The 21,278-nt window shown below is 43.0% G+C and overlaps 1 protein-coding gene and 1 long non-coding RNA gene across 4 annotated transcripts in view; both read left to right on the top strand.

The window, feature by feature from the left end:
• The window catches only part of ZNF43 (zinc finger protein 43), a 534,348-nt gene that overhangs the window by 1,706 nt on the left and 511,364 nt on the right, over positions 1-21,278 (top strand). The window lies entirely within an intron of this gene.
• LOC117093757 lies at positions 7,348-12,929 on the top strand. Its single transcript, XR_004441219.1, has 3 exons — positions 7,348-7,479; positions 11,063-11,067; positions 12,898-12,929. It is a non-coding gene; the product is annotated as an uncharacterized LOC117093757 (long non-coding RNA).

Below are 21,278 nucleotides of genomic sequence, written 5' to 3'. Positions count from 1 at the left end.
CTTCTAGCTAAGTAAAATCTCTAGGGGTCCGGTGGTGCAGGGCCTGTCAAGATATTCCTTCTAAGGTAAAAGGTAAGTTGCTGCATTTGGCCCCCCCACAACCAAGGAAAAGGCACAATGTCTAGCGGGCCTATTTGGATTTTGGAGGCAACATATTCCTCATTTGGGTGTGTTACTCTGGCCCAAATGCTGCCAGTTCTGAGTGGAATCCAGAAAAGGAGAAGGCTCTGCAACAGGTCCAGGCTACTGTGCAAGCTGCTCTGCCACTTGGGCCATATTACCCAGCAGATCCAATGGATCTTGAGGTGTCGGTGAAAAATGTGGATGCCGTTTGCAGCTTTGGCAGGCCTCCTTAGGTGAATCACAGCAGATGTCTCTATACTTTTTTTTTTTTTTTTTTGAGATGGAATCTTGCTTTTGTCATCTAGGCTGGAGTGCAATGGCATGATCTTGGCTCACTGCACCCTCCACCTCCCAGGTTCAAGCAATTCTCCTGTCTCAGCCCCCTGAGTACCTGGGATTACAGGCACCCACCACCACGCCTGGCTAATCTTTTGTATTTTTAGTAGAGATGGGTTTTCACCATGTTGGCCAGGCTGGTCTCAAACTCCTGATCTCTGATGATCTGCCCACCTCGGCCTCCCAAAGTGCTCGGATTACAGGTATGAAGACCATGTCTGCTGTTAATCAGTGTCCAATATATGGTACTGTTTCTCCCATAGTTAGGATTAACAGGTCCAGGAATCAAGGGGTGGAAGTGGAAGTGGTACCACCCACCACCACCTCTAGTGATCCACCAGCAAAATTTTTGTTTTCTATTTCCATGAGATTATGTTCTGCTGGCCTAGAAGCCTTAGTTCCAGAGGATAGAATGCTGTCACCGGGAGACACAATTCCATTAAACTAGAAGTTAAGATTGTCACCTGGACACTGGGCTCCTCCTACCTCTAAGTCAACAGGTTAAGAAGGGAGTTACAGCCGGGGGCGGTGGCTCAAGCCTGTAATCCCAGCACTGTGGGAGGCCGAGACGGCGAATCATGAGGTCAGGAGATCGAGACCATTCTGGCTAACACGGTGAAACCCCGTCTCTACTAAAAAATACAAAAAACTAGCCGGGCGAGGTGGCGGGCGCCTGTAGTCCCAGCTACTCGGGAGGCTGAGCCAGGAGAATGGCGTGAACCTGGGAGGCAGAGCTTGCAGTGAGCTGAGATCTGGCCACTGCACTCCAGCCTGGGCGACAGAGCAAGACTCCGTCTCAAAAAAAAAAAAAAAAAAAAAAAAAGAAGGGAGTTACAATGTTGGCTGGGGTGATTGACCTGGACTATGAAGATAAAATCAATCTACTCCTCCACAATGGAAATAAGGAAGAGTATGCATGGAATACAGGAGATCCATTAGGGCATCTTTTAATATTACCATGCTCTGTGATTAAGGTCAATGGGAAACAACAACAGCCCAATCCAGGCAGGACTACAGATGACCCAGACCTTTCAGAAATCAAGGTTTGGGTCACTCCACCAGGAAAAATACCACAACCTTCTAAGGTGCTTCCTGAAGGCAAGGGAATATAGAATGGGTAGTACAAGAAGGTAGTCATCAATACCAGCTATGACCACGTGACCAGCTGCAGAAATGAGAACTCTAATTGTCATGAGTATCTCCTCTTTCTTTTTTTAGAAGCATGTTCATGAATGTATACACTGGTACTAAGAAAATATCTTCATTTTATTTCCTTTCTCCTTTATCATGTGACATGAGATACATTGACCTCACATCAGCCTTTAATGTAATAATATTTGGACTGGGCATTGGTGCACTTCTGGTTGTATGAAGGATAGTTGTAATGTTAGCCATAATTATTATGTTATTATTGTCTTTATTTGAAGATTATGTATAATGATTGGGGGAACCCACCCCCAATATTTCAGCATAGGTTCTTTCTATTTTCCATAAGTGTCAGCCAGCTGAGAAATAAAGACAGACAGTAGAAAGAAAGGAATTTTACAGCTGGGCTGCCAGGGGTGACATCACATATTGGTAGGACAGTGATGTCTGCCTGAGTCTCAGACCAACAAGTTTTTATTAAGCATTTCAAAAGGGGAGGGGATGTAAGAACAAGAAGTACAAAGATCACATGCTTCTGAGGGCAAAACGTGGAACCACTAATAAGGGTCTAACAAAGATCACATGCTTCTGAGGAAATAGGACAAAGGGCAAATGTAGAATCACCGATAAGGGTCTATGTTCAGCAGCACACGTATTGTCTTGATAAACATCTTAAGCAACAGAAAACAGGGTTCAAGAGCAGAGAACCGGTCTGATCACAAATTTACCAGGGCAGTTTTTCCCCACCCTAGTAAGCCTGAGGGTTCTGCAGAAGAGCAGGGCATATCTCAGTCCTTATCTCAACTGCATAAGACAGACATTCCCAGAGCGGCTGTTTATAGACCTCCCCCAGGAATGCATTCCTTTCCCAGGGTATTAATATTAATATTCCTTGCTAGGAAAAGAATTTAGTGATATCTCTCCTTCTTGCATGTCCATTTATAGGCTCTCTGCAAAAAGAAAAATATGGCTCTTTGGCCAGGTGCGGTGGCTCATGCCTGTAATCCCAACACTTTGGGAGGCCAAGAAGGGTGGATCACAAGGTCAGGAGATCGAGACCATTCTGGCTAACATAGTGAAATCCCGTCTCTACTAAACATACAAAAAATTAGCTGGGCATGGTGGTGAGTGCTTGTATTCCTAGCTACTCAGGAGGCTGAGGCTGGAGAATGGTGTGAACCTGGGAGGTGGAGATTGCAGTGAGCCGAGATTGCACCACTGCACTCCAGCCTGGATGACAGAGCAAGACTTCACCTCAAAAAAAAAAAAAAAAATGGCCAGGCACAGTGGCTCACGCCTGTAATCCCAGCACTTTGGGAGACCAATGCAGGTGAATCACGAGTTCAGGAGTTTGACAGCAGCTTGGCCAGCATGGTGAAACCCAATCTCTACTAAAAATACAAAAATTTAGCTGGGCATTGTGGTGGGAGCCTGTAACCCCAGATACTGGGGAGGCTGAAGCAGGAGAATCACTTGAACCCAGGAGTCAGAGGTTGCAGTGAGCTGAGGCCACACCACTGCACTTGATCCAGGGAACAGAGTGAGACTCTGTTTAAATTAAAAAAAAAAAAAAAGAAAGAAAGAAAAATATATGGCTCAAGGCTGGGTGCAGTGGCTCAAGCCTGTAATCCCAGCACTTTGGGAGGCCGAGACAGGCAGATCATGAGGTCAGGAGATGGAGACCATCCTGGCTAATACAGTGAAACCCCATCTCTGCTAAAAAAAAAATACAAAAAACTAGCCGGGCGAGGTGGCGGGCACCTGTAGTCCCAGCTACTCTGGAGACTGAGGCAGGAGAATGGCGTAAACCCGGGAGGCGGAGCTTGCGGCGAGCTGAGATCCGGCCACTGCACTCCAGCCTGGGCGACAGAGTGAGACTCTGTCTCAAAAATAAATAAATAAATAAATGAATTTAAAAAAGAAAAATATATGGCTCTTTTTGCCCGAATCCTCAGGCAGTCGGACCTTATGGTTGTCTTCCCTTGTTCCATAAAAATCGCTGTTATTCTTCAAGGTGCACTGATTTCATATTGTTCGAACACACATGTTCTACAATCAACGTGTACAGTTAAGACAGTTATCACAGTGGTCCTGAGGTGACATACATCCTCAGCTTATGAAGATAACAGGATTAAGAGATTAAAGATGGCATAAGAAATTATGAAAGTATTATTTGGGAACTGATAAATGTCCATATGAAAGTGAAATCTTCACCATTTACGTTCCTCTGCCATGGCTCCAGCCGGTCCCTCCTTTTGGGGTCCCTGACTTCCTGCAACATATAATCTCAGAAGATGTGTATGGGTTCAAGTTAACAAAGGAGTGAACTTGTGATGGTTAATACTGAGTGTCAACTTGTTGAACTGAAGGATACAAATTATTGATCCTGGGTGAGATTGTGACACCCTTATACATACCCAGACAACAGTTAGGATCATCACCTTCATACATAAACAGAGCCTACTGGTGAGATCTGGAATCTTGAATGTGGACACAATCCACAGTTGGAATTGTGACTGTCATATGTTAATCACCTGTATGCATGCCCAGCCAATAACAATTGTCACATTCTCAAATGGACACAGCCCACTGTTGAGGTTCTGAATCTCACACTCAGAGGCATTCAAAAGTTGGAATTGTGACTCTCAGAGACAGACTGGATTCACAGGTAGGATTATGACAGGTAGGATACAGTTAGGACTGTATCCTCAGACCAAGATTTATCACACCTATGAGGCTCTGATTGCCCTACTAAAACACTGTCCACGGGTAAGGTTGGGGTTCTCATACATGAATCCAATCCATGGTTGAGAATGTGATTCACATTCTTGAATGCAACTCACAGGAATAGCTGACTCTCATACCTGAAGCCAGGACAGGGATTTGAAATCTCAACTATGGGCCAGGCGCGGTGGGTCAAGCCTGTAATCCCAGCACTTTGGGAGGCCGAGACGGGCGGATCACAAGATCAGGAGATCGAGACCATCCTGGCTAACACAGTGAAACCCTGTCTCTACTAAAAAATACCAAAAAAACTAGCCAGATGAGGTGGCGGGTGCCTGTAGTCCCAGCTACTCCGGAGGCTGAGGCAGGAGAATGGCATAAACCCAGGAGGTGGAGCTTGCAGTGAGCTGAGATTCAGCCACTGCACTCCAGCCTGGGCGACAGAGCGAGACTCCCTCTCAAAAAAAAAAAAAAAAAAAAAAATCATCTCTGGACCTTCCCACAGGTGTGATTGCTACATATATTTTTGCCCAAGAACTGATAGGTTTTACTCTCCTGCCTGGGCCTATTTTATAGTTGAGATTTTGACATATACTTGGGCGAAGCACCTAGGATATGTGATGCGCTTGCCTGGACCTGCCCTCTGGGGGGATCGTGACATATCTCTGGGTCATACACGTAGGTGACACGCCTCTCCACTTTTGCCAGGCTGTTCTCAAAATGGGCATTGTGACGTATATCTGGGCCCATCACCTAGGTGATTTGTTGCCATTTTTCCTGGGCCCTGCCCTCAGTGGGGATTGTCACATATCACTGGGCCCATCATTTCGGTGATATAACTTTTCTGTTCTGCTTTGACCCTGCTTACAGAGGAATTGTGACATATAACAAGGCCCAGCACCTGGGTGATGTGACTCTCATTTCCTGCCTGAGTTTTGCCTGCAGCATAGACTGTGATATATAGCTGGGTGAAGCTCCCAGTTGATGTGACTCTCCTATCTGGGCCCTGCCTACAGTGCACAGTGTGACATCTCCTTCCTTGGTCCTGCTTACTTGGGGAATTGTGACACATCTTTGGCTGAGAAACAAGATGATGTGACTCTCCTGCTTGGTTTCTGCTCACAGGTAGCATTTTGACATATACCTAGGCCCAGCTCAGAGGCATAATGATGACCCTAATATATGGACCCAGGCAGTAGGAGAGATTTGGCCCCTTTTTTCTAGGATTAGGGCAATGGATAAGGTGCTGGGTCTCCTATGTGAAAAAAGGTCACATAAGGTTATGACACTCAAGCATATCCTATAAAGCCCTTGTGTGACATTGAGAGTATAATAACAGGATCCAGTACCCAGATGAGATTCTTACTCTCATAGGTACACCCTGCTGACAATTAGGATTGTCACCCTCACACATGGACAGAGCCCACTGGTGAAGCCCTGAATCTCACAGGCACAGTCCACTGTTGGATTTGTGACTGTCATATGTGGGTCCTGGGACAGTTGGTATGGTGACTTATTTTTGGTGCCAGCTTACGGACACTGTGATGACACTCATACCTATATCTGACCAACAGAAGAGAGGCTGACTGTCATACCTGGACACAGGGCAGTAGGTAGGATCATGGGTTCATACCAGCATAAAGATCTCAAAGCAGACTGTGACTGTCTCTCATACCTATAAAGTTTTTGCGTGGTACAGAGAGTGTTATAACAGAACCCAGAAAACAGATGAAATTTGGACTCTCCTACGCACACTCAACCAACAGTAAACACTGTCACCCTCCCACATGGAAACTGTCCACTGTTGAGGCTGTGAATCTCACACCTGGAGGTAGTCAGAGTTGGAATTGTGATCCTCACACATAGATCTGGTCCGCAGGTCAGATGGTGACTCGAAGACCAGGATTCAGCACACATGTGAGGCTGTGAATCATATATTGAGACATAGTTTGCATTTGGAATTGTGACTCTCACGCAGGGATACACCCTACCATTACTACTGTGTCTCATGTACTTAGCCCAACTCGCAGGAGGTCTTCATTCTTATACCTGAAGCCAGAAAATGTGTGGAATTTTGAATCTCTTTTTTTTTTTTTTTTTTTTTGAGACGGAGTCTCGCTCTGTCGCCCGGGCTGGAGTGCAGTGGCCGGATCTCAGCTCACTGCAAGCTCCGCCTCCCGGGTTTACGCCATTCTCTCGCCTCAGCCTCCGGAGTAGCTGGGACTACAGGCGCCGCCACGTCGCCCGGCTAGTTTTTTGTATATTTTAGTAGAGACGGGGTTTCACCGTGTTAGCCAGGATGGTCTCGATCTCCTGACCTCGTGATCCGCCCGTCTCGGCCTCCCAAAGTGCTGGGATTACAGGCTTGAGCCACCGCGCCCGGCCTAGAATTTTGAATCTCATTTCTGGACTTTCTTGCAGAGGTGATTGTGACATATATCTTTGTCCAGTGCCTGAGTGGCTTGAGTATCCTACCTGGGTAAAGTCCCCAAATGGAATTGTAACATATACCTGGGCCAAGCATCTAAGTTATTTTAGTTACCTGCATAAAGCCTGTCCTCAGCGGGAATTGTGACGTATCACTGGGCCCATCATCTAGGTTATATTATCATTCTCTTCTGCTTGGAGCCTGCCACCAGGTGGGATTGTGACATATCTAAACCTAACTCAAAGGGTTGATGATGACTCTTATATGTGGACCCAGCTAATTGAAAAGATTTTTACTCCCATGGCTAGATTTAGAGAAATGGGTAAGTGCAGGGGCCATTGAAAATAATATGCTAAGAATAGATAAGGCTCAAGGACAGTATCTCTAGCTAGTTGAACTTTTAATGAACTCCAGTAGTCAAGGACAGTATCTCTAGTTGAACTTTTAATGAACTCTAGTAGGTGCCAAGAAGGCAGACAAAATAAGAAAAAACTTAGAGACAAGGAACTAAGCAGAAGGTTATATCTGGGTGCAGAAAGTTTGTTTTGCATTGTGTTATTTTTGCTGACGTGGGATTTATGGAGTATAAATAAAGTGAGGCGGAGGCTCTAGGTGCGGCCGCCATGTTCTCTGTTTGTCTTTGTCTCTTGTATCTGTTCATTCTCCACCACCCCTGGCACGGGCCCCAAGAAGTGGCGCAGCGAGCACGGTGCACAGGGTGAGTAGTGGGGAACAAGAAGGGGAACCCCCTAGGAGCAGGTAAAACCCGGGAATTGTTAAGGGGAACCTTCTTAAGCTTTCATTATGGGGAATTCCAGTTCCTTGGCCTCAGAATATTTAAGATTATTACAAGGGCTTTTACTTTCGATTGGGGTTGATGCAAAAGAGAGAACTTTGCGGAAATTGTTTGCTCATGTGGAACAACATTGCCCTTGGTTTCAATATCAAACTGAAGTACAATTAAATAAGTGAGAGTGGCAACAGGTTGTTAAGACCCTTCGTCAAGCGCATCAGCACGGCGATGTAATGTCAGCACCTTTGTGGGCCCTTTGTGCCTCTATTACTCAGGCTTTGGAGCTCTTAGAGACAGACTCTGAAAAGGGGGAAGGCAGGGATAAGGAGTCTTTGAAGTCTCCGATAGCCATTTCCCCTCCTTTAGATAATTCTGTAACTGAAGGAGAAGGTCCTTTGTGTGATAATGTGTCTCATGAAAAGGAATCAGAAATTCAAAAGGAGCTTCAGGCGATTGTTCAATTGTTACAACAAACTTTACAATTGCAGTTATCTCCCCCTCAACCTTCTCCTCCACCCACTCCTGTTTTCACTTTTCCCGGGGTTCATCCACCCCCATCAGTACCTAAGGTGGAGGAGGAGGATAGTTAACACCACCACCACCGGTGGAAATGCTGCCTCGTTTAGGCACGGTTTTTGCTGTTCCTGCTTCAACTGCTAAAGCTGTAATTAAGGTATTGGATTCTCAAGAGGATGAGGATCCTCTACAATTGTTCCCCATTATTAGGCAACCTTTTGGTCCTAATGACCAATTTCCTCAAGGGGGTATAAATGTGCAGTATAATGTTCTTCAATTTAAATTTCTTAAAGAAATGAAGGCAGCTGTTGCTAATTATGGCCCTCAATCTCCTTTTGTCATGGGACTTCTAGATTCTTTCTCCTCTGAGAATTTGTTTTTGCCTCTTGATTGGGAGACTTTGGGGAAGGCTGTTTTGGACCGCTGTCAGTGGCTTCAGCTACCCAGTTGGTGGCTGGAAGATGCCAAAGAGCAGGCCTGCCACAATGCCACTAGAAATCCTCCAGGACCTACAGAGGAGCAATTAACAGGCACTGGTCAGTTTGCTACCGTAGCGGCTCAATCTGGACTTGAGGACGTGGCATTATCACAAGTTAAAGCACTTTTTTTTAAAGGCTTGGTGTAAAGTAGAACCATCAGGAAAAACTGCCTTGTCTTTTGTTAAGATTTTGCAGGGCGCAAACGAACCTTATCCTGACTTTGTGGCTCGGCTCCAAGATGCTGTAATAAAGACTGTGGGTAGTGGGGCTGCAGGCCAAATCCTGGTAACCACACTAGCTTTTGAGAATGCTAATCAGGAATGTCAGAGGTTGTTGCGTCCTCTAAAGGCTGCTGGAAACTTACAAATAGAAGATTTTATTAGAGCCTGTGCAGGAGTGGGAGGGGCTGCCTACAATGCTCAGTTGTTTGCTGGAGCTTTATCTAAGGCATTCATGGGAAAAAAGGGAGTTTGCTTCCAATGTGGAAAGACTGGTCATTTTAAAAAGGAATGCTGTAAGTTATCTAATAGGAGTGACTCCTCCAAAGTAAAATTTAAAAAGCTTCCCACTGAGCCCTGTCGTCGTTGCAGCAAAGGGCGACACTGGACTAATGAATGTCATTCTAAAGTGGACAAAAACAGTAATTCTCTCACCTCCGGATTGGGAAACTTGCAGAGGGGCCCTTCAGCTTGGGGCCCTAACAACAATACAAGCCCTCTTCATTTGCAATTTCCAGTCAGCTCAGAGGTCCAGCATCAGCAGGCCAGTCAGCCAGTGTTAACCCCCAATTTTCATTAGCTCAGCTTTTCTCTGCTACTACCGGTAGCGCCGCTGCTGATGTGGTGATTTTACAGGCTGTTGAACTCACCCCAGAAATGGGAGTTGTTAAATTGGCTACAGGTGTTTTTGGGCCATTACCTCCACATACTGTTGGATTGCTTATAGGACGCAGTAGTAGCATTTTACAGGGTTTACAAGTTCACTTGGGTGTTATAGATTCTGATTATAAAGGGGAAATTCAAATTATGGCTCAGGCTCATAAACCTATATCCCTGAAAGAGGGGCAGTGAATTGCACAACTCCTTGTACTACCCTATTTTCAGTTTCCTTCACGGAGGCAAGAAAGAACCAGAGGTTTTGGAAGCACGGGTAAACATATTTTTTGGGAAACTTTAGTAACTCAACAAAAACCCTTGTTTCCCCTCGAACTAGAGGGACAAATTTTTCAGGGCTTGGTCGACACTGGAGCTGACGTTTCCATTATTGCCTCTGATCAATGGCCTTTGCAATGGCCTAAACAGCCTGTTGCTGTTTCTCTTACAGGATTAGTTTCCGCCTCTGAGGTGTATCAAAGTTCTCAATCCTTAAATTGTCGAGGGCCGGATGGTCAAATGGCCCAAGTTCAGTTTTATATTGTTCCTATTGCCCTAAATTTATGGGGGCGAGATTTATTGCAACAATTTGGAGCTTTTGTTTCTATTCCTCATGTCTCTAATTCTGCCAAGAATATGATGTTCCACATGGGCTACAATCCCCTTGAAAAATCTTTAAACATGTAGCCACTGTTCAGCAGCCTCAATCCCTTCCCTTGACATGGAAAACTAATATTCCTGTATGGGTTGAACAGTGGCCTTTAACACGTGAGAAGCTTGAGGCCTTGGAAAACTTAGTTCAGGAACAATTATCCCTGGGTCATATAGAACCTAGTACTTCTCCATGGAATTCCCCTGTCTTTGTGATTAAGAAAAAAAACGGTAAATGGAGACTATTGACAGATCTTCGTGCTATTAATGCATGTATTCAACCCATGGGATCCTTACAACCTGGCCTTCCTAACCCTTCTATGATTCCTCAAGATTGGTTACTTATGGTTATTGATTTGAAAGATGGTTTTTTTTTCTATTCCTTTGGATCAAAAGGATTGTGAGCGTTTTGCCTTCTCTGTTCCTGTTTTTAATAATTCTCAGCCACTTTCTCGATATCAGTGGAAGGTTTTACCTCAAGATATGTTAAACAGCCCTACCTTGTGTCAAAAATTTGTCCATCGAGCTCTAAATCCTGTTAAAAAATGTCATCCTTCTGTTATTTTATATCATTATATGGATGACATTCTTCTTTCCGCACCCAGCAAAAAAGAGCAGCAAGATGCTTTTACATCCTTACAAACGCAGCTCTCTTTATACTCACTTAATATTGCCCCAGAAAAAATTCAAATAGATTTTCCTATTCAATATTTAGGTTATACCTTGGGAGCATGAAATATTCGACCCCAAAAAATTCAAATTCGACGCGATCATTTAAAAACATTAAATGACTTTCTTTTTTTTTCTTTTTTTTTTTTTTTGAGAGGAGTCTTGCTCTGTCGCCCGAACTGGAGTGCAGTGGCCGGATATCAGCTCACTGCAAGCTCCGCCTCCCAGGCTCACGCCATTCTCCTGCCTCAGCCTCCTGAGCAGCCGGGACCACAGGCGCCCGCCACCCCGCCCAGCTAGTTCTCTGCATTTTTTTTTAGTAGAGACGGGGTTTCACCGTGTTAGTGAGGATGGTCTCGATCTCCTGACCTCGTGATCCACCCCTCTCGGCCTCCCAAAGTGCTGGGATTACAGGCTTGAGCCACCGCGCCCAGCCAAAACTTTAAATGACTTTCAAAAGCTTTTAGGAAATATTAATTGGATGCGTCCTGTTTTAGGAATACCAACGTATCAGTTACAACATCTTTTTTCTATTCTAGAAGGAGACAGTCACTTGGACAGCTCACGTCATTTAACTCCTTTGGCTTTACAGGAACTCCAGCTTGTAGAAGAACAACTTCAAAAGGCCCATCTACATTATATCCTTCCTGACATTCCCCTTTCCTTTTGTTTATTTCATACTTTACATTCTCCTACAGGTATGATTCATCAAACAAATCGGCCATTAGAGTGGATTTTTTTATCCAACAAAACATCTAAACACTTGACTACTTATATCGATCATTTAGCTGAATTGATCATCAAAGGATGGCATTGCTGTCGACAACTCTGGGGAGGAGATCCTTCCTTCATTATCTCTCAATTCACTCATAGTCAGATTACTTATCTTCTTGCCACTTCTGATTCTTGGCAAGTTGCTTGTGCCTCATTTGTCGGACAATTTTCTACCCAATATCCTAAGTCTCCGATCTTTTCATTTTTTAGACAGCATTCTGTGTTGCCTTTCTCACCAATATCTTTATTTCCTGTTCAAGGCCCTACCTTTTTTACTGATGCTAGTAGCAATGGTAAAGCTGGATATTGGAATGTTCATCTATCTCGAGTTACAGTTTATCCTTATCCCTCGGTGCAACAGGGAGAACTGCTTGCTATTCTCATGGTCTTACTTGATTTCCCTTCCACCAGTTGTAACATTGTTAGTGATTCTCAATATGCTGTGTATGTTACTTCTTATATTTCTCAAGCCACTCTACCTCTTTGTGCTACTTCTTCTCTTCAAAAACTCTTTTCTTTGTTGTCTTCTACTTTGAGCCAACGTCGAGTTCCTTTATTCATCACTCATCTTCATTCTCATTCTCAACTTCCTGGACCGTTAGTTCATGGTAATGCTCAGATTGATTCGCTTTTAATCGGCCACCTACAGGCTGCAGAACAAGAACATGCTCTACATCACACTAATAGTTCTGGCCTTCAACGACAATTTCATTTAACTCGTAAACAAGCTCATTCTCTTATTCGAGCTTGTCCTTCTTGTGCTCCTTTGAGCATTCCATCTTTCCATGCTGGGGTTAATCCGCGAGGTACTCAAGTTAATCAGATTTGACAAATGGACATCTCACACGTCCCTTCTTTTGGACGATTAAAGTATGTTCATCATACCATTGATACTTTCTCTCATTTTCAATGGGCAACTCCTTTGCCATCCGAAAAAGCTGATTCTGTTATTACTCATCTCTTAGCTTGTTTCGCCATCATGGGAATTCCTCTAATACTTAAAACTGATAATGCCCCTGCCTATGTTTCTCATAAGTTACAAGTTTTCTTACAGCAATACAATATTCAACATCTCATCGGTATCCCGGGCAACAGTCAAGGTCAAGCCATCATTGAGCGCACAAATTTAACCTTAAAAACTCAACTGCTAAAACAAAAAGGGGGAAATGAGTCCCTCAGAAATCAGATTTTAAAGGTTTTGTTTACCTTAAATTTTTTGAATCAATGGAGACAATTGCAGGACTCCACTGCCGTAACTCATCTTTCCTCACCTCCCTCGGCGATAGTCCCTGCCGACAATTTAAAGATTTGGTATCCTAATGAAGAAGGTAAGTATGCTCAGGGGCAAGTTCTAAAACAGGGACGGGGCTATGCTTGTCCTTACAGGGAGCGAACCTGAGGGGTTTCCTACAAGGCGATTAAAATACTGTTGAAAAGAAAACTGGACTCAGCATGCATCTCTTCCTTGGTTGGATGTGCCTCAGTGGGGTACTTATTTCCCTTAGTGAGGCTTTGTATGAATATTGGGCTTATATTCCCTTTCCACCCTTGTATCAGGGAGTTGCCTCAGGGGAGGCGGAAGTTAAGGTTTTCACCAATGACACTACTTGGATGCCATCCCCCTATATGGACAAGGACAACATAGAATGGGAAACGGGAATAATAAACAGCACATACCAATTTGGAGTGGAAGGACTTCCGATTTGCATGGGAAATAGTCCTCATTGTCTCCAGAAATCACATGAAGCTTGGGCATGTGGCTGCCAATACTGTTATTATTGTAACTAGAAGTTTTCATTATAATCATACTGTATATATTAATGAGACTATTCCTAGTTCCTTACCTTTTTGTCCTATTCCAGAGGTTTCCCCTAATATTGAGGTATTGGAGTGGCAACTTTGTCGGGGAACTAAGCCCCGGATTTTATTAGAATATAATGGGCTGCAAGTAATTGATTGGAGTGTGCACGGTGATTTTCAAACAAAATTTGGTCACATACCTTTGAAATGGCACCGGGTAAATAAAAGTATTGCTGCTGACGGTAATGAAACTTTGGTATGGCGTGAAGGAGGCTTGTCGCCACCTATGCCTCATCTTAGATACTCTTTACAAGTACAAAGTCATCTTTGGAAGTTATTAGCTGCAGGTGATGCCATTAATACTTTTGTGGGGAATATGTCCCTTAATTCTTGTAACCCAAATAACCCCTTTCATATTCAATTACATCGGAATATCTCCCGATATATTATTGCTTGTGTCCGAAAGCCTTACCTATTGTTAGCGGGGAACTTAACATGGGATAATGATACAGGAATTGTTAATTGTACAGATACATGTACATTTTTGTCTTGCCTCAATCATTCCTGGTGGCACAACTCTACTGGGGATATTTATATCCTCAGGGCTCATAAGGAAATTTGGCTACCTGTCAACCTTACGCGACCGTGGGGGGCATCACCTCTTGAAACTTATATTTGGACTTCCCTCCAGTGGACCCGTCGTGCCCTTGGACTTATAGTCGCCTCGGTAATGGGCCTTGTCGCCATTGCCTCCACTGCAGCAGTGGCAGGACTCGCTCTACATCAAAGCATACAAAATGCTAAATTTGTGCAGCAATGGCATGAGCAATCTCATTGGTTGTGGCATCAACAACGGAACATTGACTCTCAACTCGCTGAAAGATTGGACAATGTGGAGCAAGCCTTAACGTGGCTTGGAGATCAGCTCACTGTCCTCAGTACTCGAATAACATTGCAATGTGATTGGAACTCCACTCAATTTTGCGTAATACGTGTGCCTTTTAATGTTTCTCAAAATTGGACTGAAATCCAAAGATTATTAATAGGCCATAAAAATATTAGTTTGGACATCCAAAAACTCACTCAAAACATTTCCGAAACATTTCGACAACAATTCCATGTATTGTCCGGGGCCACTACCTTGCAGGAGCTGGGTCAAAGTTTTGCTGCCCTTAACCCATGGACTCAGACAAAAACATGGATTTCTACCATCTCTGGAAGTATCTTGCTATGGGCGCTCGGATTGGGTTTACTTCTCATGGTGATCCGATGCTTCTTCCGTCGCATCCAAAAACAAAGGAAAACAGAGGAACAAGTATGGGCTACCTTTCTAGGACTGAGGCAAAACAAAAAGGGGGAAATGCAGGGGCCATTGAAAATAATATGCTAAGAATAGATAAGGCTCAAGGACAGTATCTCTAGCTAGTTGCACTTTCAGTGAACTCCAGTAGTCAAGGACAGTATCTCTAGTTGAACTTTTAATGAGCTCTAGTAGGCGCCAAGAAGGCAGACAAAATAAGAAAGAACTTAGAGACAAGGAACTAAGCAGAAGGTTATATCTGGGTGCAGAAAGTTTGTTTTGCATTGTGCTATTTTTGCTGACGTGGGATTTATGGAGTATAAATAAAGTGAGGCAGAGGCGCTAGACGCGGCTGCCATGGTCTCTGTTTGTCTTTGTCTCTTGTTTCTGTTCATTCTCCACCACCCCCGGCACGGTCCCCAATAGGTAAGGTCTCCTGTCTCCTATTTGTGGCAATGTCATAGAGGGTTATGACACTCATGCATATCCTATAACATCTTTGGGTGACAATGTCCTAACAGGATCCAGCACACAGGTAAGATTGTGCATTCCATAAGCACACCCAGCAAAGACTTAGAAATGTTACTCCCACACATGGACAGAACATACTGGTGAGGTCCTGAACAATGTGTGAGATGGTGACTCAATTCTGAACCAAGCTTACAGGTACAATGATGACTCTCATATCTAGATTTAGCCAATAGAAGAGGTATTGATTCTTATACCTGGGCTTAGGGTAATGAGTAAAGTCCTGAGTTTTCCACTTGCAGAAAGTTCTCAAAAGTTTACCACATTCATGCATATAATATAAAGCCCTTAGGTCTCACAGAGTTTCATAGCAGGGCCCAGTACAAAGTTGCCATTGTGACTCTTCCGTGCACACACAGACAACAGTAAGGATTATTACCCTCACATATGGACAGAACACACTGCTGAGGTTATGAACGTTACCTGTGAGCACACTGTATTGTGACTGTTTTATGTAGATTTTGCCACAGGTGATATGACTTATTTTTGGACCCAGCTCACAGGCAGAGTGATGACTCTCATATCTGGACCCAGCAGAGAAGAAATGTTTAATCTCCTAATATAGTATGTGTGTGTGTGTGTCCTTAAGTTCCTGGAGCCTTCGGAAAATTGATTCTACAAATATCTTATACAGACATAAATGTATTAGGGTTTTTTGCTTGCAACCAATTTTTTTTTTTTTGCAAAAAAAAAAACATTTTTGTAAATATATATATTCTATTATATATAATTATATTATCATATATGTTCTGTTTATTAAAATATTGGCATTGGTGTTAGATATATTTGTAGATTTCAGAACAGAAGAAAAATCTTTAAAATTACAGCTTAATCAATATTTATGGTACATAAATAAAATAAAAATTATACACCTTTACAAGATATTTATTTACAATGCTCAGAGCTTACCTGATCCATCAAAGTCAATCTTCTTCAAGACTGTGCTGAATTGCACCTCCTTTGGCTACAGTATCTCCTGAGGAGAAATAACCCTGACTGAGAATGATCAAGAAAAAAAATTGGGGGCCAGAGAAATCATATATGAAAAGTAACAGAGCTGTTAAAAACAAAATGATGCTCAGAGAAGAACAAACAAATCAATTTTACCACAGTTGTTTTTGAGAAAATCAATGTTTCAAAGTCAAATCAAATTTTTTTCATTAAAAATTGTAAATACAGTGGTGATTAAAATTAAAGGCCTCTGTCTTTACAGAGTTTATATTGTAGAATTTGGAAAATAAAAACAATTAGAGAATAAATAATCCCTTATATAATGCTGGTAGGATAAGTTGGTACAATAAGACCTGTGATACAAGTAATGATACTACAACCTATTTATATTTGTAATGTTTGTCTTCAAAATAAATACTCTTCTTCACTTCAAATTCCTATATTTTATGAAAGATTTTTTTAGGCTGGAAGCGGTGGCTCAAGCCTGTAATCCCAGCACTTTGGGAGGCCGAGACAGGCAGATCACAAGGTCAGGAGATCGAGACCATCCTGGGTAACACAGTGAAACCCCGTCTCTACTGAAAAAATACAAAAACACTAGCCGGGCGAGGTGCCAGGCACCTGTAGTCCCAGCTACTCAGGAGGCTGAGGCAGGAGAATGGCATGAACCCGGGAGGCAGAGCTTGCAGTGAGCGGAGATCCGGCCACTGCACACTCCAGCCTGGGTGACACAGGGAGACTCCGTCTCAAAAAAAAAAAAAAAAAAAGAAAGATTTTTTGATAGTAATTGCACTTATAATGGTTTTAATAAGTATTAACTCCCTTATATTGAGATTTGAACAGATATTAATGGCTTTTTCACATTCTTCATGTTTGTAAATCTTTTCACCTGTATAAATTCTTTTCTGTGGAATAAACTGTGAACATTGGTTAAAAGTTTTGCCACATTCTTCACATTTGTAGGAGTGATCTCCAGTATAAATGATCTTACCTGCCATCAAGCATGAGAACCATTTAACGTCTTTGTCACGTACTTCACGTCTATAAAGTTTCTTACCAGCATAATTTCTCTTATGTTTAGATAAGTTTGAGGTGTTTTCAAATGCATTGTCACATCGTTAAGGTTTGTAGTTTATCTCCAGTATGAAGTATCTTATATCTGTTAAGAATTGAGGACTTGGGGTGAAGCAAGATGGCCGAATAGGAACAGCTCCAGTCTCCAATTCCCAGTGCGAGTGACACAGAAGACCAGTGATTTCTGCACTTTCAACTGAGGTACTGGGGTCATCTCACTAGGGAGTGCCGGACAATCGGTGCTGGCCAGCTGCTGCAGCCCAACCAGTGAGAGCTGAAGCAGAGGGAGGAATCGCCTCACCTGGGAAGCGCAAGGGGGAAGGGAATCCCTTTTCCTAGCCAGGGGAACTGAGACACACAACACCTGGAAAATCGGGTAACTCCCACCCCAATACTGTGCTTTAAGCAAATGGGCACACCAGGAGATTATACCCACACCTGGCCGGGAGGGTCCTACGGCCATGGAGCCTCCCTCATTGCTAGCACAGCAGTCTGTGATCTAACCACAAGGCAGCAGCGAGGCTGGGGGAGGGGCACCGGCCATTGCTGAGGCTTAAGTAGGTAAACAAAGCCGCTGGGAAGCTCGAACTGGGTGGAGCTCACAGCAGCTCAAGGAACCTGCCTGTCTCTGTAGACTCCACCTCTGGGGACAGGGCACGGTTAACAACAACAACAACAAAAGCAGCAGAAACCTGTGCAGACGCAAACGACTCTGTCTGACAGCTTTGAAGAGAGCAGTGGATCTCCCAACACGGAGGTTGAGATCTGAGAACGGACAGACTGCCTGCTCAAGTGGGTCCACAACCCCTGAGTAGCCTAACTGGGAGACATCCCCCACTAGAGGCAGTCTGACACCCCACACTTCACAGGGTGGAGTACACCCCTGAGAGGAAGCTTCCAAAGTAAGAATCAGACAGGTACACTTGCTGTTCAGCAATATTCTATCTTCTGCAACCTCTGCTGCTGATACCCAGGCAAACAGGGTCTGGAGTGGACTTCAAGCAATCTCCAACAGACCTACAGCTGAGAATCCTGACTATTAGAAGGAAAACTATCAAACAGGAAGAACACCTATACCAAAACCCCATCAGTACTTCACCATCACCAAAGACCAGAGGCAGATAAAACCACAAAGATGAGGAAAAAGCAGGGCAGAAAAGCTGGAAATTCAAAAAATAAGAGCACATCTCCCCCTGCAAAGGAGCGCAGCCCATCGCCAGCAACGGATCAAAGCTGGTCAGAGAATGACTTTGATGAGATGAGAGAAGAAGGCTTCAGTCCATCAAACTTCTCAGAGCTAAAGGAGGAATTACGTACCCAGCGCAAAGAACTAAAAATCTTGAAAAAAGAGTAGAAGAATTGATAGCTGGAATAATTAATGCACAGAAGGTCATAAACGAAATGACAGAGATGAAAACCATGACACGAGAAATACGTGACAAATGCACAAGCTTCAGTAACCGACTCGATCAACTGGAAGAAAGAGTATCAGCGATTGAGGATCAAATGAATGAAATGAAGCGAGAAGAGAAACCAAAAGACAAAAGAAGAAAAAGAAATGAACAAAGCCTGCAAGAAGTATGGGATTATGTAAAAAGACCAAATCTACATCTGATTGGGGCGCCTGAAAGTGAGGAGGAAAATGGAACGAAACTGGAAAACACTCTTCAGGATATCATCCAGGAGAACTTCCCCAATGTAGTAGGGCAGGTCAACATTCAAATTCAGGAAATACAGAGAACGCCACAAAGATACTCCTCGAGAAGAGCAACTCCAAGACACATAATTGGCAGATTCATCAAAGTTGAAATGAAGGAAAAAATCTTAAGGGCAGCCAGAGAGAAAGGTCGGGTTACTCACAAAGGGAAGCCCATCAGACTAACAGCAGACCTTTCAGCAGAAACTCTACAAGCCAGAAGAGAGTGGGGGCCAATATTCAACATTCTTAAAGAAAAGAATTTTAAACCCAGAATTTCATATCCAGCCAAACTAAGTTTCATAAGTGAAGGAGAAATAAAATCCTTTACAGATAAGCAATGCTTAGAAATTTTGTCACCACCAGGCCTGCCTTACAAGAGACCCTGAAGGAAGCCCTAAACATGGAAAGGAACAACCGGTACCAGCCATTGCAAAAACATACCAAAATGTAAAGGCCATCGAGGCTAGGAAGAAACTGCATCAACTAACGAGCAAAATGACCAGTTAATATCATAATGGCAGCATCAAGTTCACACATAATAATATTAACCTAAATGTAAATGGACTAAATGCTCCAGTTAAAAGACACAGACTAGCAAACTGGATAAAGAGTCAAGACCCATCAGTCTGCTGCATTCAGGAGACCCATCTCACATGCAGAGACATACACAGGCTTAAAATAAAGGGATGGAGGAAGATCTACCAAGCAAATGGAGAACAAAAAAAAGCAGGGGTTGCAATCCTAGTTTCTGATAAAATAGACTTTAAACCATCAAAGATCAAAATTGACAAAGAAGGCCATTACATAATGGCAAAGGGATCAATTCAACAGGAAGAGCTAACTATCCTAAATACATATGCACCGAACACAGGAGCAACCAAATTCACAAAGCAAGTCCTTAGAGACCTACAAAGAGACTTAGACTCCCATAGAATAATACTGGGAGACTTCAACACTCCACTGTCACCATTAGACAGATCAACGAGACAGAAAGTTAACAAGGATATCCAGGAATTGAACTCATCTCTGCACCAAGCAGACCTAACAGACATCTATAGAACTCTCCACCCCAAATCAACAGAATATACATTCTTCTCAGCACCACATCACACTTATTCCAAAATTGACCACATAATTGGAAGTAAAGCACTCCTCAGCAAATGTAAAAGAACAGAAATTATAACAAACTGTCTCTCAGACCACAGTGCGATCAAACTAGAACTCAGGACTAAGAAACAATCAAAACTGCTCAACTACATGGAAACTGAACGACCTGCTCCTGAATGACTACTGGGTACATAACGAAATGAAGGCAGAAATAAAGATGTTCTTTGAAACCAATGAGAACAAAGATACAACATACCAGAATCTCTGGGACACATTTAAAGCAGTGTGTAGAGGGAAATTCATAGCACTAAATGCCCACAGGAGAAAGCAGGAAAGATCTAAAATTGACACTCTAACATCACAATTAAAATAACTGGAGAAGCAAGAGCAAACACATTCAAAAGCTAGTAGAAGGCAAGAAATAACTAAGATCAGAGCAGAACTGAAGGAGATAGAGACACAAAAAACCCTCTAAAAAATCAATGAATCCAGGAGTTGGTTTTTTGAAAAGATCAACAAAATTGACAGACTGCTAGCAAAACTAATAAAGAAGAAAAGAGAGAAGAATCAAATAGACACAATAAAAAATGATAAAAGGGATATCACCACCGACCCCACAGAAATACAAACTACCATCAGAGAATACTATAAACACCTCTACGCAAATCAACTAGAAAATCTAGAAGAAATGGATAATTTCCTGGACACTTACACTCTTCCAAGACTAAATCAGGAATAAGTTGAATCCCTGAATAGATCAATAGAAGGCTCTGCAATTGAGGCAATAATTAATAGCCTACCAACCAAAACAAGTCCAGGACCAGATGGATTCACAGCTGAATTCTACCACAGGTACAAGGAGGAGCTGGTACCATTCCTTCTGAAACTATTCCAATCAATAGAAAAAGAGAAAATCCTCCCTAACTCATTTTATGAGGCCAACATCATCCTGATACCAAACTCTGGCAGAGACACAACAAAAAAAGAGAATTTTAGACTAATATCCCTGATGAACATGGATGCAATAATCCTCAATAAAATACTGGCAAACCGGATTCAGCAGCACATCAAAAAGCTTATCCACCATGATCAAGTGGACTTCATCCCTGGGATGCAAGGCTGGTTCAACATTTGCAAATCGATAAATGTAATCCAGCATATAAACAGAACCAAAGACAAGAACCACATGATTATCTCAATAGATGCAGAAAAGGCTTTTGACAAAATTCAACAGCCCTTCATGCTAAAAACGTTCTATAAATTCGATATTGATGGAAGGTACCTGAAAATAATAAGACCTATTTATGA

The sequence above is a fragment of the Trachypithecus francoisi genome, unplaced genomic scaffold (genome assembly GCF_009764315.1).
Source record: "Trachypithecus francoisi isolate TF-2019V2 unplaced genomic scaffold, Tfra_2.0 Lachesis_group12, whole genome shotgun sequence".
Taxonomy (NCBI): Eukaryota; Metazoa; Chordata; class Mammalia; order Primates; family Cercopithecidae; genus Trachypithecus; species Trachypithecus francoisi.
Note: the sequence above shows the minus strand (reverse complement) of the source record. Positions and strands in the feature narration are given on the sequence as shown.